Raw genomic sequence first — 27,779 nt, 5'->3', positions numbered from 1 at the left:
CATGCTTCAACAGAATTATGTTAGAAAATAAACTAATGAAACAAGCCTGGACAAAAATGATTGTACCCTTAACTTAATATTTTGTTGCACAACCTTTTGAGGCAATCACCGCAATCAAACGATTCCTATAACTGTCAATGACTTCTACACCTCTCAGCAGGTATTTTGGCCCAATCCTCATTAGCAAACTGCTCCAGTTGTCTCGGGTTTGAAGGGTGCCTTTTTCAGCTCCTTCCAAAGATGCTCAATAGGATTTAGGTCAGGGCTCATAGAAGGCGACTTCAGAATAGTCCAATGTTTTCCTCTTTGCCATTCTTGGGTGTTTTTAGCTGTGTGTTTTGGGTCATGATCCTGTTGCAAGACCCATGACCTGCGACTGAGACCAAGGTTTCTGACACTGGGCAGCACATTTATCTCTAGAATCCCTTGATAGTCATGAGATTTCATTATACCCTGCACAGATTCAAGACACCCTGTGCCAGATGCAGCACAGCAGCCCCAGAACATAACAGAGCCTCCTCCATGTTTCACATTAGGGACAGCATTCTTTTTTTCTATGCTTCATTTTTCCGTCTGCAAACATAGATCTGATGTGCCTTGCCAAAAAGTAAAATTTTGGTCTTATCTGTCCATAGGACATTCTCACAGAAACTTTGTGGCTTGTCAACATGTAGTTTGGCAAATTCCAGTCTGGTTTTTTAATGAATTGTTTTCAACAATGGTCTCCTTGGTCATCTCCCATTAAGTCCACTTTTCCTCAAACAATGTCAGATGGTGCGATCTGAAACTGATGTTCCTTGAGCTTGAAGTTCACCTTTAATCCCTTCAGACGTTTTTCTTAGCTCTTTTGTTACCGTTCGTATTATCCGTCTCTTTGTTTTGTCATCGATTTTCCTCCTGCGGCCACATCCAGGGAGGTTGGCTGCAGTCCCATGGATCTTAAATTTCTGAATAATATGTGCAACTGTAGTTGCAGGAACATGAAGCTGCTTGGATATGGTCTTATAACCTTTACCTTTAACATGCTTGTCTATAATTTTCTTTCTAATCTCCTGAGACAACTCTTTCCTTCGCTTCCTCTGGTCCATGTTGAGTGTGGTACACACCATTTCACCAAACAGCACAGTGACTACCTGTAGCCCTGTATATAGGCCCACTGATTGATTACAAGAATGTAGACACCTGTGATGCTAATTAATGGACATACCTTGATTTAACATGTCCCTTTGGTCACATTATTTTCAGGGGTACCATCATTTTTGTCCAGGCCTGTTCCATGAGTTTCTTTTTTAAAATAATTCTGTTGAAGCATGTTTGAAAAGCAATGCCTGACTGTCATTTGTTCATTTCATTGAATTTTTATTCATTATTACCTTTGTCAGATTCAAGTTATTTCTGTGACCATTGTTGGTTTTTCTTTCATTAACCAAGGGGTACCAACATTTTTGTCCACGTGTGAGCTGCTTCTTTCTCAAAGGAGTAAATGTATATTTTAAAACAGAATAGTTGGGTGGAACATTGAATTTACGTAAAGGGACTATTTAAAGTCAGCAGGCCGAAGAGAAGGTGAGAACCCAAAAGCAGGAGAAAAATCTCAAAACATGTAAGGCTGTAAATGTTTACGTAAGGTGCCCGAGGGGTAAAAACCTATACTGTTGGGTGGTAAAGGTGGATCTGAGCTCGAGTGTATGGATTTTGATTTAAAAAAACAAGATTAAAATGTTTTGTCTTGATTTTCATGAATGGCTAGCTTAAACTGGTCTCTTTAGAATACAGCTCGCTCTCTGGTGCTTTTTTTTTGTGTATTAGAAAGAAAAGATGTTCCAAATAAATTGATGTTTTCTCAGAAAGGGAACCAATGTTACTACAGAGGGCAAGTGAACAATAGAAATAATTTTTGTCAAATATATTTTACCCAGAGGTAATTTTTAAGAATAATGTATTATTCTTCCTGGCTTCCTTTATGTATTTCATCTCTGTGATTTGGCTTATATTTGTTTTGGCAATATTCCCTACATGACATAAAAATTATGAAGAGATTTTGTTTATATTTTGATATTTGCAAACTGATAAAAAAAACTGTTGTAACTGATGGTGATTTTAATGTGAAGGGTCAGCCTTTTGATAGTTATGATGTTTTTAATCAGCTCAACAGGAAAAAAAAAGAAGCTGGAATAAAGAAATCAATCCCACTAAGGCATTTTACAGCTATATATGTTTTATTGCTGTTTGTAATTTCTGGATCCACATTTTCAGGCAATACATACATACATTATTTTTGTTGCTTCGCATATTCCTATTGCTTGAGCGTCACACATTTTCTTTTCCATGTCACTATTGTTTTGCTGTTAACATTATTAATTAGTGATAATTCTGTAATTAATTACACTCAGAAGAGGAGGGCTTTGCGTGTTGTGAAATGTTTGTATTTTAGTCTCCCTCGTGACAGCTTTTTAGCTTGCCTGATGTATCAATTCCAGCTACAAAAAAAATGCTGATCTCCATGCGTTCTTTTGGCTAATTAGCATTTATTTCAGCTGGAACACTGGAGAGAAACAGCATGTCATAATATCACCTCATTATCACATTTTGTGACCCTGAAAACTGGCTAATGCTTCATGGTTTCCTTTTAAATTATGCATACATTTCTCTTTAAATAACTCTTTGCCTTTATACTGTTCATTTTTTATCACCATTCCATAGTCTTTGTTTTACTCTCCCCTATTATCAATGAAAGGGGATTTACTCAGTCAGTTGTTTCTTGTTTCAGTTCTGGGTGGGAAGAAGTGAATGATGTGGTCCTGGGATAGCTGCAGAGCCCTATCTCAGCTGGGTCCTAAATCACCACAGAGAGAAAGAAGAATGACTTCTGGCATTGTGGCTAATTGCAGTCTAAACTGAAACAGAATTATTCATAACCTATTAGTGTGTCAAGTTCAGTGGGAAGTAAAGAGAAAAGTTGAGCAGAAAAAGAGAGAATATTAGAGGAACAAAGTTAATTAATAGGAAACAGTACACAGAGAGTATTTTAATTTTTAAAGGGTTTCACAAATAAGAATTATCATTTTAATGAATCCCCTGCCAAGAACTCCAATCCGTTTTAAAACAAAAACATGAACTCTGGTAAATCAGTTGCTGTCCTTCACCCTGAAAAGTTTTAAAAGTCCTTTCTTTTTTCCTAAACTAAATTGGCAAATGTTGATTTTATTAGGCCTGCTCGAACAAAGGAAACAACTTCTGAAGTCATACTGGAATCTGACTCAGGTTATGCTGTCGGATTATTTAAACATTTCACTTTTATTCACCAATTTCTGGATTTTGCATAATTTTAATTTTCAATTACAACTACACAAAAAAAATGTGTTATGGTAACACAACGTTTTTAACCTGATGAGTGGTCAGGCATTTGATTACATTTGAAGTAAGCACAATTTTATCTCATACCCTGTATAAACTGTTATGTCTTTCTGTTTTGGTGTCCTGTTTTGTAGTTCATGGTGAGGCATCCTGCTGTTTTCAAAGTTCAGAAACAAGACTTTAACTGAAAGATTAGGGATGCAAAGTTCAGTTATGAGAAAACACTGATATAAAGTGACAGACAGAATCATAGACTATTGAATTTTGTGTCAAATCACAACCAGTTACAGTCTGCTGGGCATCTATTCAATAAGATGTAACCCTTGGGGGTAGAGACAGTACAATGCATTGCACTTTGGCCATGCATTTGTGCAGCTGAATGAGGACCAATTTTGTACTTCACCAGCAAATTGAAGGCCATTTGTTATAAAGTGAACCCATTTCAGAGGTTTCAGGATTAGGTTTAGGACTAAGGTGTGAATTGAGTTAAGGTTAGGGTTAGGAATGTACTGGTAATGGTTTGGTTTGCTGTGTGGACAGTCAGCATTGTGAGGAGTTTTTGCCAGATACTCAAAATGACAATTGAGTTATTGCTTAGGTTTAGGGCTAAAGTGTGAATTGAGCTTAGGTTAGGTTTAGGGTTAGGGCATGGAAATCAATGGAAAATTAATAGAAGTCAATGCAAATTTCTCAGAATGATAGGTAGACATGAGTGTAAGGGGAAGGTGTGGGTGTGTGTGTGTTTCAGTGTGTCTAATCTCAAGTGATTTCAAATTGTTTTAACCTTATCAGTGGGAGTTTCAAGTGACATAATTATAACTTAAAATGTAAACTCCTTCCTTCAGCAAGAAAAAAAGTTGTATAAGTGCTCTATTGTTGTTTTTGTTTTTTTATAAAAATAAAGATTGTAAAAACAAAAAAATTATTAATTAAATTTTAAATAAAAATAAATCTGCCATTTAGCTGAAAAATGTTTCTAACAAACACAATGTTTGCTTACAGTTATAACACAGAAAAAAACTGTTGTTTTCAATCGCTATGAAGCCAAGATCATACTTTTAGCCTTTAGCAGCGGGACAAAAAAAATCTATTCCTCTTTGGAGTGGTAAACATCTGGTCGTTATTTGTCATTACCTGATGTGATTCTTTTATGATGCTGCAAAGATTAAGAAGAAAGGTTGTTTATGCCCCTAGAACAGGAAATGACCTTGGGAAGCCAGTACATGCTTGAATTGTGTACTGTCTGAGGCACCTTACCCTGTTATTGTCTGTATTAAATGGCTGTTTGACTGTGACTTGTCAGCATGATAAAGGACATCTTAATAGCCATGTTTTTAAACATCTTGTCACGTAAGTGGAGAAATTCTTTCATCTAACCTTTGAGAAGTGTGAGGAGTTAATTTAAAGAATGCCCTTCAGTAAGCAGCAAAGTTGTTGCTTACATCCTCCAGATACAGAGATGAGCACTAAGGTGTAGAGAGACTCAATTGCCCTCTTATCCTATGCAACTTAGATTTACCACCATAATAGATGTACAACTTTAATAAAGCACTATGTAAATTTAGGTGCATGTTTAGAAATGGATGGGATTATTGACAAATGATGAAGACAGATTAGACAACAGTATTTGCAAACAGCGTTTTTGTTGACAAAAAGGAAGAATTGATGGCACGCTAATAATGTACATGTCAGGTGTGTACCGAGTTGTTTAGATTTGATTTCAGTTGACATGCATTTTGCATTATATTATTTAGGAAGCTTTAACTTTAACTTCACACAACAATGGCAGTTTGACAAGCTCAGAGTGATTGCTATCTGTATTTTTACCTAGTTACATGTCATTTTTTGTTGTTTTGTTTTTGTTTAAACTACCTACTTAGTGATGTAAAACATCTATGCTTTTTGTAAATTATAGGTGCAACTTCAGATCATTAAACTGGGATACTTTTTATTTTACATGTAAAACAACTGTAGCTATCTGCAGAGCATATAATAAATAAGTAAATAAATATGGAAACATTATTTTCTACTCCTTAAAGGAGATAGAACAAGCTCAACAAGCTGATAAAGAAGGCTGGCTCTGTTCTGGGGACTCCTCTGGAACCTCTGGAGATCATTGTGGAAAGAAGGATTCTTCATAAAATGAAGAACATTATGGAGAACCCTGAGCATCCTCTTCATGAGACTGTCCTACAACAACAGAGTGTCTTCAGTCAGAGGCTTCTTCAGATCTGCTGTAAGACGGAGCGCTACAGGAGATCCTTCCTGCCCACAGCCATCAGCATCTACAACGGCTCTTTGAGGAAACCTTCATAATATGAGCTATAACAACATTTAATTTCCCTTTGGGATTAATAAAGTATTTTTTAATTGAATTTAATTGAATAGTGTAATTCCAGGCACTTCATCATTCAAAGATTTGAAGGAGATTCTGAAGAAATGGGCTTCAATTACATGTGTGGGATATTCATCTACTTCATCAGCTCCATTGCTGTGGATGGATAAGCCATGAACAATCTAAAAAAAATGTTTTGATAGTAATACAACATTTTTTATGCTTTTAAATCAGCCAGTTGAAAATGCTGTGATCAAGACACTGGGAAACTGGAACTTGGACATCGTTTTGGGAGACACAAGGGCACCGGGGGCCAAAACGACCTTGGATGTGTACTGATAAGCAAATGGAATGTAGGACATGGAATAATGTAGAAAAAAATGATTGAAATTTCCTAATAGGTTTAAATGCTTCTCCATAATTTATTCAGTAAAAAAACAAATAAAAAAAAACTCCACGTCAACTGCATAAAATGTAGAGATGCCAGATAACCATCATAAAATGACATAACTTTATTTCCTAAATGTAAAATCAAACCTGATGTTCTCTTAGCAGTGCTGATAATGCATGTCAAAAGTCAGTGTTTCTTTTTTGGTGGTCGGTCGCAGCAAAACCACAATGTAGGGTAAGAATTTTACTCAGTAGGCTTTTTCTTGACAAGCAAGAGGGGCAAACATACAATGTTTTCTGTGGTCCCTTAAAATTTACATTATTTGGCCACGTTTGTCTTGGTTGCTAACTTGTAGGTAACCAGTGGAAACTAAATCACTGATTGGAGGAACAATCTTTTTCTTTGGGTGCATGTTCAACACACATTTGTGGAGGTCAATGGTTTCATCTTATTATCAGGCAACTAGAAACAGTGTAAGAAGGATTGGAGCTTCACAGGGCCATATCTGTAAGTTTGGGACTATGGTAAAAGAAAAAAAATAAGAAACCTAAGTAAACTGCAAACCATTTACTTAAAAAATATAGCTCCCTACATTTTAATAGCTACCAAGGCTAACCAGTTTACTGCAACTACAGAACCGATGCCAGGATTAAGGTGAATAGAACATTACAATGCCACAAGTGTCACATGTGGACATTTTTAAAAGGATAGCAATTGTTTATGAAAATGATCAGATGGAGCAACTTCTTTTATTAGAAAACACACATGCCTATAAATTGTATAATCTTTGTTGCTTCTTACCCTAGTATTAGGTATTACTAATAAAGAGCAATTCAGAATTCACCAAAATTATCTTGTCTCTGGTCTCTTCCAGTAAAAAGAAGAGAATTGAATTAATTCAAAGAACAGATGAATTATTAAATGTCTGTCTTGAACTAAACTCTGGGGTAATACTTGAAGCAAAAATAAATAACCCATTGTCTCCCTCAAGGATATCCAACATCGACCTGTTAAGAAGTGCATCTTTTATTTTTTGCAAACAACATTTCTTAACCACCATGTCATGTTATTATTTTGTCAGTATATTTTTCTTTCCTGTTTAGTTTATTTAATTTTTTCTCAAAAGCCACTGAAGCACAAGATCTTCCATCATTGTAGCAGCCACATTTTAAATCTTCATTTGACAAACTGTGAAATCTGTTGGTGCTATCTTACTTCTAATTACCTTCAACTGGCTTGTGGCACAAACTCGAAAATCATATTTGGAGTCATACTGCATCTCCTTTGAGGCCACATTAATGACAAGCCATTTTTACCCTGTAGCTCATTCGGTGCCTCATTCAGTTGACATTCACCAGGCGCTTATCAGCAGGGTAGCCGGTGCATGCCAAGAATGTAGCCTCATGAGTAAGCCTGTTTTCATACCCAGAGATTTAACGTTGCAAACAAAAACCCAAGCATCAGATGGCTGCTGCTCAGATTCTGGCTGCTGAAAAAACCTTGAAGTAAAGAAGTTGGCCTGATATAGAACTTTTAAGCTGAATTTATTTTGCTTGAAATCAAATGTAAAAAAGTCTAATATCTATTTAGCAGTTTTGCCTAATGTATTACATTAAGCAACAAATATTAAACATTTTCATCTACCTTGTACATCACCTTAATTGCATATGGTTGGTTTCTCTTAGTGGACAAGCCATGTCCAAGGCAGACCTTTCTGCTACCACTACCATGTGGGTACATGAGCAATAGAGCTTTGCAATGACAAACACAACAATGCATACTGTTTTTTTGTTTTTGTTTTTCTGTGGCATCAAGGGATTTTGATAAAAAAAAAAAAAATTTGACTGGCCCGCATTGTATTTAGCATTTATGAATACCCTTTTACGGAAGCATAATTCCAGTAAGGATATTCTGCTACCATTCTGTATTGAGCAGTTCTATACGTATTAACACAGAGAAACAAGGAAGATAGTGTTTTGATTGAAAAGAAAAAAGGCAAACATACTGCATACATCAAAATGTTGCCACAAAAAAACGAGATTCCACATCTTGAAATGGTTCCAAAAGTTTTAATTCCATCGCTTGAGAACCACCCTGATGTCTTTCAGTATACAGCCATTTTTTCATTTCTTCAGTTTTGCTTCTACACCAACATATATACAGGGGTTGGACAATGAAACTGAAACACCTGGTTTTAGACCACAATAATTTATTAGTATGGTGTAGGGCCTCCTTTTGCAGCCAATACAGCGTCAATTCGTCTTGGGAATGACATATACAAGTCCTGCACAGTGGTCAGAGGGATTTTAAGTCATTCTTCTTGCAGGATAGTGGCCAGGTCACTACGTGATACTGGTGGAGGAAAATGTTTCCTGACTCACTCCTCCAAAACACCCCAAAGTGGCTCAATAATATTTAGATCTGGTGACTGTGCAGGCCATGGGAGATGTTCAACTTCACTTTCATGTTCATCAAACCAATCTTTCACCAGTCTTGCTGTGTGTATTGGTGCATTGTCATCCTGATAAACGGCACCGCCTTCAGGATACAATGTTTGAACCATTGGATGCACATGGTCCTCAAGAATGGTTGGGTAGTCCTTGGCAGTGACGCGCCCATCTAGCACAAGTTTTGGGCCAAGGGAATGCCATGATATGGCAGCACAAACCATCACTGATTCACCCCCATGCTTCACTCTGGGCATGCAACAGTCTGGGTAGTACTCTTCTTTGGGGCTTCTCCACACCGTAACTCTCCCGGATGTGGGGAAAACAGTAATGGTGGACTCATCAGAGAACAATACATGTTTCACATTGTCCACAGCCCAAGATTTGCGCTCCTTGCACCATTGAAAGCGATGTTTGGCATTGGCATGAGTGACCAAAGGTTTGGCTATAGCAGCCCGGCCGTGTATATTGACCCTGTGGAGCTCCCGACGGACAGTTCTGGTGGAAACAGGAGAGTTGAGGTGCACATTTAATTCTGCCGTGATTTGGGCGGCCGTGGTTTTATGTTTTTTGGATACAATCCGGGTTAGCACCCGAACATCCCTTTCAGACAGCTTCCTCTTGCGTCCACAGTTAATCCTGTTGGATGTGATTCGTCCTTCTTGGTGGTATGCTGACATTACCCTGGATACCGTGGCTCTTGATACATCACAAAGACTTGCTGTCTTGGTCACAGATGCACCAGCAAGACGTGCACCAACAATTTGTCCTCTTTTGAACTCTGGTATGTCACCCATAATGTTGTGTGCATTTCAATATTTTGAGCAAAACTGTGCTCTTACCTGCTAATTGAACCTTCACACTCTGCTCTTACTGGTGCAATGTGCAATCCATGAAGACTGGCTACCAGGCTGGTCCAATTTAGCCATGAAACCTCCAACACTAAAAACAGGTGTATGGGGTAAGAACGCTGTCAAAAACAACGTGTATGTAAAGACGGAAATGTGTGCATATTAGTCAATAGTTGTGCATAAGTAAAATCCAAAAGAGGTATTGTATATTTTCTCTATAAGAATACAAAATAAAATGTTACAGCTTCAAGAAATTACAAACACAAAGTTCAAGTTTACAGTTGTGTTTTATTCTTTATGAATACAATATGCTATAACAGTTTGTGAATACGATTTCTTTTCTATGAGAATACGAATTTACATCAGCGACTTGGTGTCACGTGATTTCAGGCTCAGAATATAGTGGGTGGAGTTATACAATGATGTACAGTAGGTGACAGTATGCACCTCTGAATTTGTTGCGAACCGCCAGCAGAAGAAGAGAAGAAGAAGAAGCACTAGCGCCAAATAAACGGACCAAGAGCATATATTAACAACATTAAGACATATATAAACTTTTTAACATTACCTGGCTTTGTTTCGTAATTTCTTGGTCCGTTTATTTGGCGCTAGTGCTTCTTCTTCTTCTTCTCTTCTTCTGCTGGCGGTTCGCAACAAATTCAGAGGTGCATACCGCCACCTACTGTACATCATTGTATAACTCCACCCACTATATTCTGAGCCTGAGATCACGAGACACCAAGTTGCTGATGTAAATTTGTATTCTGATAGAAAAGAAATCGTATTCACAAACTGTTATAGCATATTGTTTTCATAAAGAATAAACCACAACTGTAAACTTGAACTTTGTGTTTGTAATTTCTTGAAGCTGTAACATTTTATTTTGTATTCTTATAGAGAAAATATACAATACCTCTTTTGGAATTTACTTATGCACAACTATTGACTAATATGCACACATTTCCGTCTTTACATACACATTGTTTTTGACAGCCTTCTTACCCCATACAGGTGTTTCAGTTTCATTGTCCAACCCCTGTATATATATATTTGATGCTGAACATGATTGCTCCCAATAGTCTTCATGTGGATTTTCTGTGAGCTGTGAAGTGTGAACTTCCTTTCCCTCACATCTCTGCACTAACAATGTCGTCATCACTTGCTGCGCTCTGCTTGCCACCAAGGTCCCTCCTTTTGTGTAGATGACAGAAGAGGTGACAGAGAAGAAACAGCTTTGACTTCCTAGAAACAATCTTCTGTTTGTACTGCAGAAGGAGAAAAAGTATTTCTTTCTTTTACCTCACCTCATATACCTTATATGATAACTGTAGTTTCCATACCCATTAATTTATTTTCAGGCTAGAAAAAATATTTTTTACAACTTTGTCAGAAGGTACCTGTCATATTAGTTTCTTTAGAAGTTTTTCGATTTTTTTTAAAACACAAACATGGTAAGATGAAAATGTGAATTTATGTAAAGAAACAAAAGAGGGTGAAATTAATTTTATTGTAAACTATGATATTATTTCTAATCAATATAATGAGTATAATTTAGTTTTTATTTCATCCAAAAATGACAGCTAGTTTTTAGTAAGATCAGGGCATTTAGTTTTGAGAATGTTTCAATTAAAAGCACCAACAGGCATGTGATATCTCAGTTTTATTTTGTAGCATAACAATGAAATACACATTTTTTATTTGTATACATATGCATAAGAGACAATGCCCATGTTTAGCTGTTGACATGTTTTGTACAAAGTAAACTGTGTAAATATTTAAAAAAAAAGTTGTTTCTCTTCAATCCCACTACTTTTAAATCAAGATGTCAGTTAGTTAAGCTGGCATGTCTAGCTTTCAATATTTAAACATTTATGTTGGTAATGGTAATATTTTCTGCTATGTTATATTGTTAAAGAGCTCATGTGCATCATTTAAATATTTTAGACCTGGAGAAAAACCCTGTTAATGTAATTTAGTTTGATTATTCTTTTTAGGATACTGTGACCCTTCAGTATAGTTTGTTTGAAATTTGACCGTCATCTGTGCTCTTGCACAAAGTACCATGAGACAGGCGATAAATTTAAGGGAAAAGAAAAATGCAGGTTTAGGAGCCCCTGAAAGCAGCCTCTGGGTATGGAACGAAAGGATTTCTTCTTTGTGTACCCGTTTTTTGAAACTTGAATTTGAATATGAGCAGGAGGGACTGAAGGGAAACTGGAGAAATATTTTATTTTGAGGCTCTCATATATGCTGTATTCATATTTCCTTTTCCTCCAAAAATTATATTATATTCAGATAAGGATTATACACTATAGCCACATTCACCCAACCACATGAAGAGAATACAAGATAATACCCTGCTTGCTTCTACACCTGCAGAAACATTCATATTAGCTTTTTTACCAAAAGGTGCATTGTACTAATGAATGCAAGATGTACTTTGTGGTAAATGTGGCTCAATATATAACATTTGTGCATCTGTTAACACCTGAATCTAAACAGCTGTGGGTCTGAGATCCGAGTCATAGACATCCAAAGGTACCACAGAGCACAGGAACTCCAGAAGAAAGGTTCCCTGGGGCTGCAGTTTGGCGGGGAGGAAATAGACCACAGTCCCCAACGACCCCCATCTTCATCCAGAGAAGGGGCCATGTACAAAAGAGGGATTCATCATGGTCCAAACTAGCCCGCCAACCAGAGCCACCACAGGATGAAACAGTCCCAACCCCCCAATAAATTCCAATCCTAACTCTGTGAGCCCCGCTCCAAGCACCCCCGCTGCATCCTGCCCCCACCACACAGCGCACCGCAATGGCTTGCAATGCAAGGGTCCTGTGCAATGCTACTCCAGCCCCCACCCACAGGCGCAACAGGGCAGACACCACCGAGCACCGCACCCACAATAGAACCCCCGACCCCACACCAAAATGGGACAATCTCACCCTGCAAGAAGTACCCCGCCAGCGGCAACCACATGGGTCTGGCATCCCCACCACGTCCCTGCAACCACACAAACACACCACATCACTGCCACTGCAAAGATAGCCCAGGGAGAAACATTATCCAGCTCAGGTCTACCATCGCTGCTCAGTCAATCCAAATGCCGGTGACCCCACATCCACGAAGAGGACACAACACCCCTATCCCACACGCTGCAGCCAGCAGAGCAGTACACCGCCAAGCCTGTCCCACCATCCGGCCAGCGCCGGCAACTCCAGCCTGTCAGTTCATTAGAAGGAAACATGCACCAGCCAAGTAACCGGGCCAGGCCAAGCCAAGCCAAGAATTTGTAAATATAAACTAAAAATTATTTAGTCACGTAATGTTGCATTGCCAGTTATTTTTAATGGCAGATAACAGCACTAACACTGAAAAATAAAGACATGAAAGTGAAGGAAAATAAGTTGTGACAGTTAAAGAAACATCTTAGGAGAATATTTGGTTTTATTTTAGTATTTACTAATTAATTGGCAGACTCTATTTCTCATTTATTCTCTCTGACTTACTATTTTTGTTGGAATAATTGTACCACTGGGACATATTTTACAAACATTGGTGTTCTGAAAGTAAAAGGAAAAGAAACTATTCCGAAGACTCTATACAAAGACAGGTAACATTGCTCCAAGCTTTTGAAAAAATCTTGCCACTGTCTGGCACGTATTTAGAAGAGGGCCTACGTACTAGATTTTAAAGGCAAGAGGTTAGCAGATAATTAAACTTCAGCATTATTTACAAAACAAAAACACTGCAGCAGTGGAATTTCAAATAAAGGCAAAGCTGAGCAAGGAAAGATACATTTAAACAGAAAACAGAGGAAAGACAAAACAATATGTTGCAACATGGGTACAGCTGTTTAATTGTAGAAGAAAAAAAGAAAGAACAAATTGTGGTACAGCAATTGAGGGGGATTAGAAAGGCAAAGGATACCTAAATATGATAAAGAACATGAAATCAAACTTAGACAGATGTATTTACCAAGAATAAGAAATAACAATGATCTAAACTATTCTGGCACAGTCTTTATAGGCCGGTGGGGCACAATGGCTGTCACCATAAAGGCGTATATTAGACACTGTTTTGGTGTAAGGTGCTGTTCATTCCCAAAATAGTTTTATCATGTTATACTTTTCAAAACATGTTGTAATGCAATAAGTACAAGAAAAAAATATTTAGTGTTGCAATCCTTTCAGTGTTAGAATGTTTGTAGTCTCGGTTTCTCTTGTCTGTATGATGTCCCAGCATGACTTGATTATCTTGAAGGCTATTTAGAGGCCACTCTATCTCCTGCAAGTCTCAGTGTTTCCCATTTTTTGTCAGTCCCTGTCACTGTAAAAGTACATTTGGAGTAGCATGCTGTGCAGTGAATCTAGGACTGATCAAATTCCTTGCTGATAGGGCTAAAATCTTTTTTACTCCACTAGTGTGGTACTAAGGTTTCACTAAAGTAGTTTCAAAATCCAGGACAGCCATCCAAGGTCGATATACTCATAGTTGCTTTGCTTTAAAGAAGACAGTGACATGACACACAATACCTATCTTTTATTACTCTTGCACAGTCGGCATTACCACACTAAAGCTGCAGTTCTTCTACTTCAATAATACATTCACACAGCAAGAAACAGTTTGAGGTAAGTCTGTGGTTAATTATGAAAATAAGCTTGCAGATGCAGTTTGTGTGTTCAAACACACACACACACACACACACACACTGATACATAATGTTCTTGCTATAGAGAAGCTTTGTGTGAATAGACAATAAAAATTACAAAAGCTCATGTGCCAGTGTGGCTGATGGAGCTGATGCAACACCTGCCAGTTCTGAGCCCACATTTAGCAGCTTGGTCGGTGTTCATTACAGACCCTGCTGGCAAAACATTTGCTCTGGCATAGGTAAGGGTGAGCAGGTGTTGCCTAGATGGGACATAAAAATATTTTCCCCTGTTCCAAAAGTTAGGTCTCTGCCCACTAAATATTGTTAGAGCTGACATAATTAACATGATGAATTACACAGCTAGTATATGTTTGACCTCTGAAAACATACAAAGACCATTTTTTGAGGGACTCTGTGGGAAAATACGCTGTATTAAAAAGATGCACAGACAAAAGATGTTACGATTGTCAGATGTAGACACCAGATCTGGCTATGGACTAACGGATACAGATATAGATAACTCCACATAATATAAGGTGGACAAGGACACAAGATGTCAAAACTGTCTATCTTTTTTGTTTTTTCACCAGAAACTTCTAAAGAACATGAACCAAGAGGTCACTTCTCTGTTTCAAAGCAAACTCTTGGCTTGTATTTTGGAATCTTGTTCTTTGCCTAATTCCATAACTAAAACAATTTTACAGTTTTGAGAAAATTGTAATCACAACCAGCCAGCCAGCATATGACTCCACAATAGTGTTTCACATTTTTTACTTGTAGGACACAAATGAAACATGCACGTAGTGCAATAAAACAACACTATGTAGTGACTTGATATAACTGAATGTGAATTACACTCTTTACTTTTTGTTCTCTGAGAATCAGTTTAAAACCCTGGAATAAATGGACATAAGGACGACGGAATATATGCTTCATGCATTAGCATTTTACTGTATGCATAATGCTTGGTAGAAGGCAAGATGGGAGGTGGTGAATACAATTAAAAAATCTTTTGTGATTCAAATCCCAAACACATGCTTTTTAAGTATGCAAGATGTAATGTCTGAAATGGTACAGAAAATCTTAAAATCTGCTTCAGGCATGATCTTTCCCTGACAATACAGTAGTCACTGCAGGTTTTAAAGGCCTAAAGCCATATTAAGCAACACTTTATATATTTTCATTTGTTTTTTTTTCAAAATGTATTTATTTATTGAATAATTTGTTGGTTTATTTATGTCTGAGTGCAAATTATATTATTGATTAGATATGATTAGACATTTGGTATACACTGAGCAGGAAATTATGTGATCTGACGTAACTCCAAACCATTTTATTTTTGTATCCAAAGGCATTTAATTATCAACAGAATAATTAATGACATTCTTTAACTAGGAGCCTGTATGTGGACAACCAGGGACAATTAGCAAGCTAAGAAACAATACTGTAGGGTTTCTGGGAAGTGACTGTCTCCTCAGTGTTAGTCTGTGTAAAAATGGCACCTTCAGTTAAGAAATCTGAGTGTAAATACACAAGGGACATGATGATGAACTAATTGCTTATGTGTTTACTAGGAATCCACAGATATGTACTGCATTTGCATGTGTCCATGAGTATTTTATAAGTATTTTAGCACCCACTGCAAAACAGAACAATGACATACGAGCAGATGAAGATGTTTAAATTTCACTTGGTGTCTATTGACAGTTACTGATGACAATAAAGTACAATGCTTGTACTCCTCTGAAAAGGCAAGACAGGTTGCTTGAAAATTGTCACCAAGTTAGGGCAAACTTTGTCTTCCAGAGTTGTGTTTCAGTCTACATGAGGAGAAGATGGTAGGTGTTTGCTTTCCAAAAGCTCTCCCACAGTCTGAAAGAGATCGACCCTTCCACTGAAGAGGTTTTGCTTGTATATGTTTGCGGTGCTACCTGTATAGGTATCAAATTCTGTAAATTCTCCAGAATTACAGCTCTCACACACAGTGTCTATCTGCACCGCAAATATTTAAAATTATAACAAATACCTGCTTAAAGTCAAAGGTGACCAAGTTACATACAAAACAAAGGCAGAAAAATGTAATGCTTAAAATTAAAACATGCAACATCGTTTGCACTGAATTGTGGAATTAGGTATACAAGTCAAAATGTTTTTTAGTTCTGAATTTTGTGACATCTGAAATGTGACTGTAATGTCACAAACTGGTTCAGCTTCTTCATAGGAAAGCCCATTTCCCAAATAAAATAATTTTTAGAACATGGACAATGTACTTAAATTGCAGGGATGTTTATAATTTAATGAAGTAGAACAGGGATGAGTGACATTTAAATGTGGCACTGCAGATGTCAGAGGTTCCAAACACGAGCTCAGGGAGTCACGTTTATGCCTAATTAATTAGAGTGCCAAGTTAACAAGTTCGTTCCACAGTTTCATACGCACATACTTTCTGGAGACACACACTGTTTAAAAACTCTGAAGGGCCAATGTGGCACATTGAAGTTAAGAAAATATGTCCACTAACAAAATTGGAGGAACAACTGAAGTTTCAGTTGCCATGCATGATTTTGTGCAGTGCAGTGATACCGTTGAGGACCTCATCCACACACTCATCCAGTTTCACCAGTGTTACAGTAACTTTTACTTAGACGGCTCTAAATAATGGATTTGCTGCTGTTTACCATTGTCAGATTTACAATTTTTAACATACTGAAAACATGTTTGTATTGTAGGGTGGGCATGCTGGTCATGCAAGTTTAGGCTAGGAAATATTACATGTCTCATTGTGCAGCTAAAACGTTGACCAAGATATTTACACTTCACACTGCTCATTTATTGATTTTACATCCAAGCACTGTTTTAAGTACTGTTGATGTTTTTCAGCTTAACACAACTCTGGTCTGTCAGTCTGGGTTTTCAGCAGACAAACTGTGTACCCATTTGGAAAACCTTGTTTTAGACAGTGACTCTGTGGGAGGTGTAGAGGTTATGCAACTGAAAGGTTGTGGGTTTGGCTCCTCTTTTTGCCCCTTCCCCTGCCACATGTTGATGTGCCCTTGACAAAAGATGTTGGTTTGAATGGTGTAAAATCTTTATGTTGTTTTTTCTGAAGGAGAAAGAGCACAGTTCAAATTAAAACATAAAAAATAGAATCTGGGACTGCTCAGGTTATTATGTACACCTTTCAAGACTTTCAACATGCCTGCTTAAGAAGAATGCATTCTCCCACAATAACAGTTTATGATGTTAAATCAGAAAACAGTTTAAATTGGGCAAGTTGTAAAGTTGTAAACAGACAGCTTACAATATCTTTCAATTTTCAAGCTAAAAAACTGGAGCTACTGCTCTGTTATGCTACAATGGAAAGTAGCAACAAATATATTGCAACTTTATGTGTGCCATATTCAATATGTTCGTCTGATTGCCACTGAACTGTGAAAGAGAGCACCATAAATGAGTTCTTGTTCAATATAATGAAGACTCATTCAGCTTCCTCTTGCTGTTGGCTTTGGTTTTGCCCATGAGCGTATTCTCGCTTGTTCTTTGTTATTGCGACTGAATGGTTGTGGAAGAAAAACAGGCTCACAACCTGACTCACAATTATAGTTTGGCTATTTCTGTCAAACCACAAGGGTCGCTCTCTCTGCCTCTGTGTTTCTGCTCTGCTCATATGAAGACCAACACTGGCAGATTTCTTAAATTTGTTAAACTGGTAATTTTGCTGTGCAGAATTATGTGGTGTTGTCTTTAAAAGTATGCATCCATTAACTCTGTTTATGTCCCAACCGCATTTTCATGTTATACCTCTGTAAAACCTTGATTAGAGAGTATATATCAATACCATTTTTTAACAGAGTGAGATAGTTCACTCAGGCAGAAATATTAAGCATTAAAATTATTAAATTCTAAATAGTGGGTAAAAATGGCCATTTAATAGATGTGTGTGTGAACTATTTAGTGGATTTTCTTTTTATTTTCCCTTTAATCACATTGCCAGTGGCATTTTCAACAGGTAATATAGTGAGTGTCCTGGGGTTCTGTTTACTAAGGGACACTGCATAAGCAAGCAAAATTTTTCTTTGGATATGTAATGCAGGTTTCCTCCATTTCTGCTACCTGTGCGAGCCCCTTCTCTTTTTCCAATGGTTATAATCAGTCTGACAGAGAGAGGTACCCCCAATCCTTGTGGTTTTTAGTATAACAATGACCATCAGTGGGCTCTACATGGACACACTTTATCAGTGTGGTATTTAACTTAGTACCCCTACACAAAGCCCATTCTAACATGGCCAGACTCTAACACTCAGTAGGTTAATCTAACCTCCCCAACAATCCTATACCATTTCAACCCTTTGTGAAGTGCCTTCAGACAACATGTGTTGTGAATTGGTGCTAATAAAATGTCAGAGCATGCTCCTGTAAAAGCCACCAGAGATTAAAGTGATTTCTAAACTAGAATGAATGCAGTGTTTTATTTAATGTATGAAAAAGTACATGCTAGGATTACCTTCAGATATTTGACCTATGGTACCTGATCTACTGGACCATACAACATGGGGCAGCCTTTGTTCCACAGGTGCATCAATTACTCTTGGCTGCGCATGACCCTGTCGCAGGTTGACCGCTGTTATTTTCATGGACCACTATTGACAGATCCTAGCCACTGCAGACCAGAAACCCCACAAGAGCTTCACTTTTGGGGATGCTCTGATCCTGTCATATAGCCATCACAGTTTGGCCCCTGCCAAACTTGCTTAAATTCTTATACTTCCTCATATGTCCTGCTTTTAACACATCAACTATATCAGTATACAATTTTCACCTCCTGTCTTAGGTGAAAACAAGCTTTTACTCTTTAGTAAAGGACACCTGCAATTGCAGAGATTTGTACACTGCTGTTTGCTTACAATGCACTTGTTATATCCAGCCAGTGCCTGTGTTTTGATTTTATGTTTTTGTTTATTTCTCGTGGTCTGGTCCTTAGTTTATCCTTAGTTCTGTGTTTTTGACTTGTTAATTGGTTTCACTCCCTATGTCTTCCTGCAGTCTGTTACACACCTGTCCTGAGTTTCCCCTAATTATCTGGTCTTGTTCTTGATTGGTTCTCCCTGTACTCTCATTTGTATTTAACCTCTTTAGTTTTCAGTGTTCCTCGCTGGTTCCTTGTTGTGTGTTGTTTCCCATGTTGTCCTACCACACACCTGAATCATGACAGCACTCTATCATTGGAATGTGCATAAATTTAACAGTGGCAAGATAATTTTTCACAAAAAAAATATTTTTGGAAAGATTATACAAGCAAGCCTGTCCAGGGTCTTTCCCGCCTCCCGCCCATAGAATGCTGGAGATAGGCATCAGCTTCCCTGCGACCCACTATGGAAGAAGCGGTATAGAAACTGACTGACTGACTCTACAGGCAAGCAGGAGTATAGAATCTTACAATTTTAAAAAGAGATGACAATGCAAATAGCAGTATAGTAAGGCACAGATTTAGTGAATACTAGAATAGCAGAAACTTGGAGATGGCCTAAAAGAAAAAATTATTAAATTACAGAAGCAATACAAATAAAAAACAGAAATTTTTATGCATGTCTGTTTACGTAAATATTTAGCTAAAGTGTTCTGGGTGATGAATTTAAATATTCATAATCACCATGCAGTTGAATTAGGACTGCTGTCAATAAATGGCTAATTCACAGCATTATTTTAAATCAGCCAGCAGAGTTGAACTGAGACAACACTGGGGGCTGTTATTTCTGTTTTCAAGCTGAGACCTCATACTTCAATGCCCTGCTAAATATATAAGGCTTTATTTAAAGTGTTGCACCCTGACTAACTAGACCAGAACTGTTTCTCTGACCTTTTTTGCCATTTCTGAAACACATTTAACAAAGCCTTAGCCCAGTTAGACACCGCCTTCAAGTTAGATTTGTTAGCAAAATGAAGCTGGAGTCTTCCATTACATCAGTCACATAGTTAAAAGGCAATGACACTGGATTTGCTCAATATTCCTGAAACCACGTGAGATTTATTGTATTTCACCCACTGTATTGGAAAATGTTATCCATATTTTGCTACCAGGAGTCCCACTGAAGTGTGCTTATCCATTTGCATGTTTTGCCTCATGTTTTCTTCGTTTGCAAAAAATAAACTCCTTTGTTGTCTCTTACTAAGGTAAACCTTAAATGCATTTTACATTTTGTGGCTTAAAGGATAATGTAATTTTCTATTGTGTGATTAACAGAGTATAATGAGAATTAGTAGTAAAAATTACTGATGTAGGGGAATTAAAAGTAGCTTGTTAATATGCAAAAATGCACAGGATGAAGCTTCAGTTTGGAATCGTGATTTCACACAAGGAAGAAGTGCGTGACCTTTAAAAATTTGTGTTTTTTTACATATACAATTATCCATGAATATGATATGATGATATAGGTATATTGCTAAATAATTTTTTCATAAATCGTAAATCCTTGTAGAAAGGTACTGGCTGGGATTTAAAGCCAAGACAATGCTACTGTAAGGTAGCAGTTCTAGCTACTGCCCAACATGCATAAATGCTCATTATAATAAACATGGAACATGATGAAGTAGTGACTCGGAATTAATATCAGGAACTGTTTAAATACTCATTCCAAATGCATAAAAATAAAACAAGCCAGTGGGTGTTAATTTAGTTTCAGGTTGCTTAAAGTTTAAAGTAAAATCTAAAGCATATTGCTCTACCTAAAAGAGATCTAAGTGATTCTAAAGAAATTTAAGGTTAGACACAACCATCCCAGCCTCAAACAGATTTGACCTCAGATGGATATTTGTTGAATATCATAGGAATTGCTCAATTGTAATATGTTTGCTGGACTTCGCCCTCAAGTCCTTGGAACCTCCAGGTGAAATTTTCCGTTTGCTCCAGAGCCTTTTCTTGGTTGCTGTTTGATAAGTAGAGTTTGCTGGTCACTGTGGAAGCCCTGCTTGTGGAACAGATCAGCTCTCTGTCTGCTGGGCCAGTTTTAAATAGCTGCATCAGTGTTAAATGTTTAGTGTCCAAGATTCCTGTTCTCTTAAAGTTAGAAGTAAATGCTGCATGTCTGACAAACTGAAGTCAAGGAGATGTGGTAAAATTAAAATGTTCCTTTGTGGTTTTGGTGGAAAAGACCTGGCAACCTAAGATTTGTTAACCTTTTTGAGCTCATCTGTCAAAATTCAAATGTTCAAAAGGGAGTGGAGCATATCCTATCTAATTCAGTTTAAAAGAGTTGAAATCGCTGTATGGATTGATAATTCAATTAATAATTACCGCACTTTGGGTTGCACAGTGGTGCAGTTGTTCACAAAGCTGCCTAGCAGCAAAAAGGTCATGGGTTCAAATTATTTTTCAAGTTTGCATGTCCTCCCCGTGTATGTCCAGGTTCTATTCTGGCACTTTGGCTTCCTCCCACAGTCTGAAAGCATGCATGATAGGTTAATTGGTCTCTCTCTGAGTGTGTGCAGGGTTGTGTGCCTCTGTAATATACCGGTGATCTACCCAGGGTGTACCAATATCTCACCCGATGAATGCTGATAATAGACAGTTGCAACCCTATGGGTATAGAAAATAAATAAATCAATTTCTCGTACTGTGAGTTGTTATTGAGAAAAGTAGCAGTTGTACAGAGGAACTTTGATTTTTGAGCAAAGATACAGTATGCCTGCTCAATTATGAAAAAAATGTCCGAATATTTTAGTCAAAGCTGAAATTACACTTATCATGGGGCATTGTGTGGAGTTGTAGTAGGGCAAGTGCCCCATATTCAGAGGCTATTAGTCCTCAACGCAACCATTCTGGGTTTGATTTCCAACCTTAGCTGCATGTCTCCCCCCCCCCCCCCCCCCCCCCCCTTATTTCTCTCTCTGCCCATTTACACTGAATAAAGGCCACTAGTGCCACAGAATCTTTAACAAAGAAATAAATTATTTAAAATGCTTACTCATTAAGTATTTTTCCAGTATTGCATTACAGGTAAAATCGAAAATACCCAATTAACCATCAGTTGGTTATACATAATATGGTCCATCAAGCAACAATTGTAGTAGCTATTTCGGCCTGTCAGCTTTTAGGTGTTTGAGACATAAATGTGCATCAGTTTTGGAGGTTAATGACTAGGAAAAATATGTACCTCCTCAATACTGAGAATTTTTTTAAATATGAAAGAATTCAGCCTTGCATTACTTGCTGCAAATCCAGTAAAATTATAACTGTCAAGATTATGGACTTGCTCCAACACTTTCATTCTCAGTACCTATTGCTACATTATTTACTGCCGGAGAAAAATGTGTGAAATTTTGTGCATGAAATTGTGGCTCTAGAGAAAGTGAAAGATTGTTACATATCTCAGAGGGCAGAAAATATGTTATAGAAATAGCTTTCCCATCACTGTGAGACAAAATGATTAATAAAACTTTCATTCTAGGTTTTTTTATGTACTAAATGAAATCTGAAATGACCAGGACGCCAAAGAGATACATGCAATTGATTAGGCACAGAAATACTCAATTGCTTTTCATGCCTTTGCTCTTTGCTGTTTCATGTTTGTTTGATCAATATTATTTATCTAACACACCATGTTGAGGTGTTTCTGGTATAATTTGTACCAGAGTTGTAGTGGAGATAAATTTCATGAAATTTCATCAAATGGCCAGAATGCTTATATAATAAAGTTAACTTATTGACACAACGTCTGGTGCCAATGCTGTTTATCCCAAAGCGCACAAAAGCAGACAAAAGACAAAAGCTATACTCTAGGCAACAATAAGAACATTAATCAAAGTTGGCCAAACCAATATCATTTATAACATGAATGAATCAATATATGGGCACGGTGGTGCAGTTGGTAGCACTGTTCCCTTGCAGCAAGAAGGTCCTGGGTGCGATTCCTGGCCGGGGGTCTTTCTGCATGGAGTTTGCATGTTCTCCCCGTGCATGTGTGGGTTCTCGCCTGGCACTCTGGCTTCCTCCCACAATCCAAAGACATGCCTGTTAGGTTAATTGGTCTCTCTAAATTGCACCTAGGTGTGGGAATGAGTATGTGCATGGTTGTTTGTGTGTTGCCCTGCGATGGATTGGCGACCTGTCCAGGGTGTACCCCACCTCCTACCCGTAGACTGCTGGGGAGATAGGCACCAGCTTCCCCGCGACCCACTATGGAAGATGCCTGACTGACTGACTGAATCAATATATCTTAAGAGCCTTTACAGATTCAATTTAAATTCAATTTAGAATCCCAAAGGGAAATTAAATATTGTTGTAGGTCATATTATAAAGGTTTCTTCAAAGATGCTGATGGGTGTGGGCAGGAAGGATCTCCTGTAGCGGTCTGTCTTGCAGCTGATCTGAAGAAGCCTCTGACTGTAGACACTGTTGTTGAACAACAGTCTCATGAAGAAGATGGTCAGGGTTCTCCATAATGTTCTTCATTTTATGAAGAATCCTTCTTTGCCCAATGATCTCCAGAGGTTCCAAAGGAGTCCCAAGAACGGAGCCAGACTTCTTTATAAGCTTGTTGAGTTTTTTTAGGTCCCTGGCTCTGATGCTGCTACCCCAGCAGATGATGGCAGAAGAGATCACGCTCTCCACATCAGACTTATAGAAAATATGCAGCATCTTGCTGCAAACACCAAAGGACCTAAGCTTCCTCAAGACGCACAGTCTGCTCTGTCCCTTCTTGTAAATTGCTCCACAGTTGCATCTCCACTCTAGTCTGTTGTCCAGTTGAACACTGGGGTATATATACTCCTCCCCCACTTCCACCTATTCTTCCATGTTGGAAATAGTGTTTGACCTATACCTGGTTCTCTTAAAATCTACAACCATCTATGTTGTTTTATTCACGTTTAAGATGAGATGATTGTTTCCACACCATGCCAGAAAGTGGTCCACCAGCTCCCTGTACTCAGCTTCTTGTCCATCTCTGATCCACCACATGATTGCAGAATCCGAGTATTTCTGCAGATGACAAGAGTTTGTCGTCTACTGGAAATCTGAGATGTACACAGTGAAAAGTAATGGTAAGAGCACAATCCCCTGTGGCACTCCTGTGCTGCTGACTACCTGGTTAGACACGCAGTCTCACAAACTGTGGTCTGTTTGTCAAGTAGTCTTTGATCCGAGAGATTGTTGAGTCCTCCACCTGAGTCTTCTAGACTTTCTGACAAAGCAATGTTAAATGTACTGGATAAATCAAAGAACATGATCCTTATAGCGCTGCCTGCTTTGTCCAGATGACAGTGGATTTGTTGAAGCAGGTGTATGATAGCATCTTTAACTCCAACTCCACAGCGAAAAGCAAACCAAAGGAGGTCCTGATAGCTATTGTTTGATTACTTAGGTGGGCCAAAAGGAGTCTCTCTAGGACCGTCATGATGTTGGATGTCAGGGCAACATGTCTATAGTCATTGAGGACGGAGGAGTGAGTTTTCTTTGGTACTGGAACAAGACAGGTCTTCCACAACACTTGAACCTTCTTCTGGGCCAGGCTAAGGTTGAAGAGGTGTTTCCTACAGATAATCCCACAGAGCTGCTCTGCACAGGCCTTCAGGACTCTAGAGCTGACACCATCTGGACCTGCAGTGTTATTCTGGTTTGAGGTGTGACAGGAAAGCTGTGGGTCAAAGAAGGAGGGTGGGATGTCTGTTTGGCTGTGAACAGGAGATAAAATGTTGAGCTTGTTTCTGAACTGAACCTACTAAAGAATGTGTTTAGTTCATTGGCTCTGTCCAGACATCCATCTGTCCGATCGTCCTTCTGCTTAAAGAATCGAAACAATTTCAAGGGTGAATCAAAGCAATGGTCATCCTAATTATGACAAGCTGTATGGGAAACTGGTGAGGCTCTTGAGGAAAACTGTAATCAAGACCTTGGGAAGCAGGGTGCAGTGATGAAGAGGCTCTCTACATCTGCAGTTAATATGAAGGCATGAAATTGCAAATTCATGACCCTCAAATGTAGTTTGCTGCAGCCGTGAGCTCAGTCTTAGTCTTTTTCTGTCTCCAAGCACTCCTGTTGAGAGGAACCATGAGCAACTTTCTCCCATAAGAATATTGAAACTAAATCATCTGATTTGAAGAATCCGGCAGTTGTATTACTGCTTGCCACCATTGTTTAACCTGCCTCTAAGAAGGGCCACAATATGTAAATCAAATACGAGTCTGTGGCTTTATACGCTTATCCTTTTGCCCATATTTCTCTCTATTTACATAATGTGTTACTGCATAGACCATGCAGGCATAAAATAAAGCACACACAGAGACTTCCAACAAGTATTTTTTATTTTTATTTTGTCATTGCCATTGTTTCCGAACCTCTTAATTCAGGTCAATTAAAAAACGCCTATCATTCTTGTTAGTATGACAATTGAAACAAAACATACCATATCTTGAGGCAAAAGCTTGCAATTTAATTGAGATGGTATGCTCTTCTATTGAGTGTGAAATAACTCAAGTAGAAAATTGAACCAGTGGTTGCTGCTATGTGTCAGCATGTGCTTGTAGTGGGATGTGATGACAAATTCAATGAACTGAAGATTATTTTCAAAGATTCAATTCTCAGAAACAGTTGTTTCATACACTATAAAAATATACATAATATTCTTTTTCTCACTGTCTGATATTAAAAGAGACTAAATGTTTCCTGATTTAGGTCAGTTAAGATTCAGTATACATACACTAAAATTACTATGCCTTTAAATACTGGGAAAGCCCAGATGATGCTGATGCCTTTCAAAGCTTATGATGAGTTAATTGACTACTTTGGGTGAATTGGATACACACCTGTGGTGTGTTTTAAGGCACTTTAACACATTGCTTCCTAGTGTGACATCATGGGAAAGAAAAATCAACCAAGACACCAGGAAGAGATCTGTGGACCTCAACAATTCAGGTTTATCACTGCATGCATTTTCAGAAGCCTAATTGTGCCACATTCATCAGTTTAAACAGTTATGAACAAGTATAAACACGATACAAATGTCAAATACTGTTCAGAGAGATTACAGTTTCTGTGATCCAGCAATGAATGTGTTTTGGTTTGAAATGTGCAATTCAAGCACAAAAAGAGGAAAAAACTAATAAGAAAGTGTTAAAATGCACATAAATACTAGTACTGCACTAACATGGGCAGAAAGGCCACTTAGTAAGGAAGAAGTAGTTAGCAAAACTAAAAGTCACAATGCAGTTTCTAAATGTACTTGGGTACAAAGAGCTTATTTTTTTAAATGTGTTGTGGTCTGATTAAACAACAATTTAAGTGTTTGGCCATAATGGCCATTATGTTTGGAGAAAAGGGGAAAGCTTGGAGGTCTGAGAACATTATACCTACCGTGAAGTACAGTAATGACAGCCTCATGATGGTGGGGGATGGTATTTTGCTTGCTACAGGAAAGAGTGGTAAACTTCACAAAATAGATTGCAAAACGAGGAAAGGACATTATGTAAAAATATTGAAGCCACATCTCACAACAAGCAGTGAAGTTAAAGCTTGGGCACAAATGGGGACCCTGAGAATACTGCTAGTACTGCTAGAAGGCTTAAGGATAACGAAGTCAGTGTTTTGGACTAGGCATCATAAAACCCTGATCTGATCTTTGTGGGCAGAAAAAGGTGTGTGTGTGTGCAACGAAGCCTACAAATCTGATCTGTTACACCAGTTTTCCTAAGAGGAATGGGCCAAAATTCCACAGCTTGTAGAATGATACCCAAAATGTTTGACCCAATTTACATAGCATAAAAGCCAATTTCAATAAATTTCTGAAATATGTATGTGAACTTCACAAATAATTAATTTTGGTAATAATGACTGACCTACAACAGAAAGAAAATGTCGGATTTATCGTGAGATAGTGAGAAAAGAAAAGGTTAGGTGTATTGTTATATGTGAGATGATCTTGTTTCAACTGCAGATTTAAATTACAAGACATATAGTAGCAACTTTACCAGATTCAAAATAGATGCTAGAAGACAATCGGTGGAACAGCTTTTGGAACGATTACAGTACACTGCTTTTGCGATCAAAAGTTTCCAAGTGATGAGGGAAAAACAGGATTTTTGTTATGGGTCAGTGGGAGGTCAGCATCACAGGGATAGTAGTCATCACATCTAGTTTGAAAAAGCTGCCTTCACCATCAGAGTTCAAACTATTTAGTCTATTACTTTCTATGATGAGAATCAGGACTAATGCATCCATGAATAATGTAAGATTGTATTTAAAATATTCCAACATGTAGCCTTCAAATGCCTTTTGATGCTAATTATAAATCCAAACTTGTATCACATTAAAAATAGTTGCACCTCATGAGGTTCTGGATTAATTTTTATCCTTCTTTTAAAATAATTATTTTAACACATTTATTTTGATTCTTCTTGTGATAGTCTAATATAATAAAGCATATGTTGTTTGTTTTTACTAATGGGAAAAAGCAAGATCCACGCAAGTTATACAGACTGATTATTCAACAATTGTTTCAAGTCAAGTCAAGTTTATTTGTATAGTGCTTTTCAGCAACAAGGCACTCAAAGCGCTGTACATGAGGAAAAACATTACAATGATACAGAAAATCAAACACAGAAAAACAAATCAAATGACATTAATAATCCTTGGGAGTTTACTGGTAAGAGCTGGTTCTAATCCAATCTTTCTAATAGAGGTAATTAGCTCATTAAGTCCTCTGTGGTAAGGAATTCATCCTGTGCTAGAAGAAAAATGATAATATTAATCCTTGAG

The 27,779-nt window shown here is 37.8% G+C and overlaps 1 protein-coding gene across 1 annotated transcript in view; it reads left to right on the top strand.

Moving 5' to 3' along the window:
• Positions 1–27,779, top strand: part of LOC124856613 (immunoglobulin superfamily member 21-like) — a 248,988-nt gene that overhangs the window by 159,363 nt on the left and 61,846 nt on the right. The gene's annotated exons all lie outside the window — the stretch shown is intronic.

This window comes from Girardinichthys multiradiatus, chromosome 20, assembly GCF_021462225.1.
Source record: "Girardinichthys multiradiatus isolate DD_20200921_A chromosome 20, DD_fGirMul_XY1, whole genome shotgun sequence".
NCBI classification, from domain to species: domain Eukaryota; kingdom Metazoa; phylum Chordata; class Actinopteri; order Cyprinodontiformes; family Goodeidae; genus Girardinichthys; species Girardinichthys multiradiatus.
This window is presented reverse-complemented; position numbering and strand designations above follow the sequence as displayed.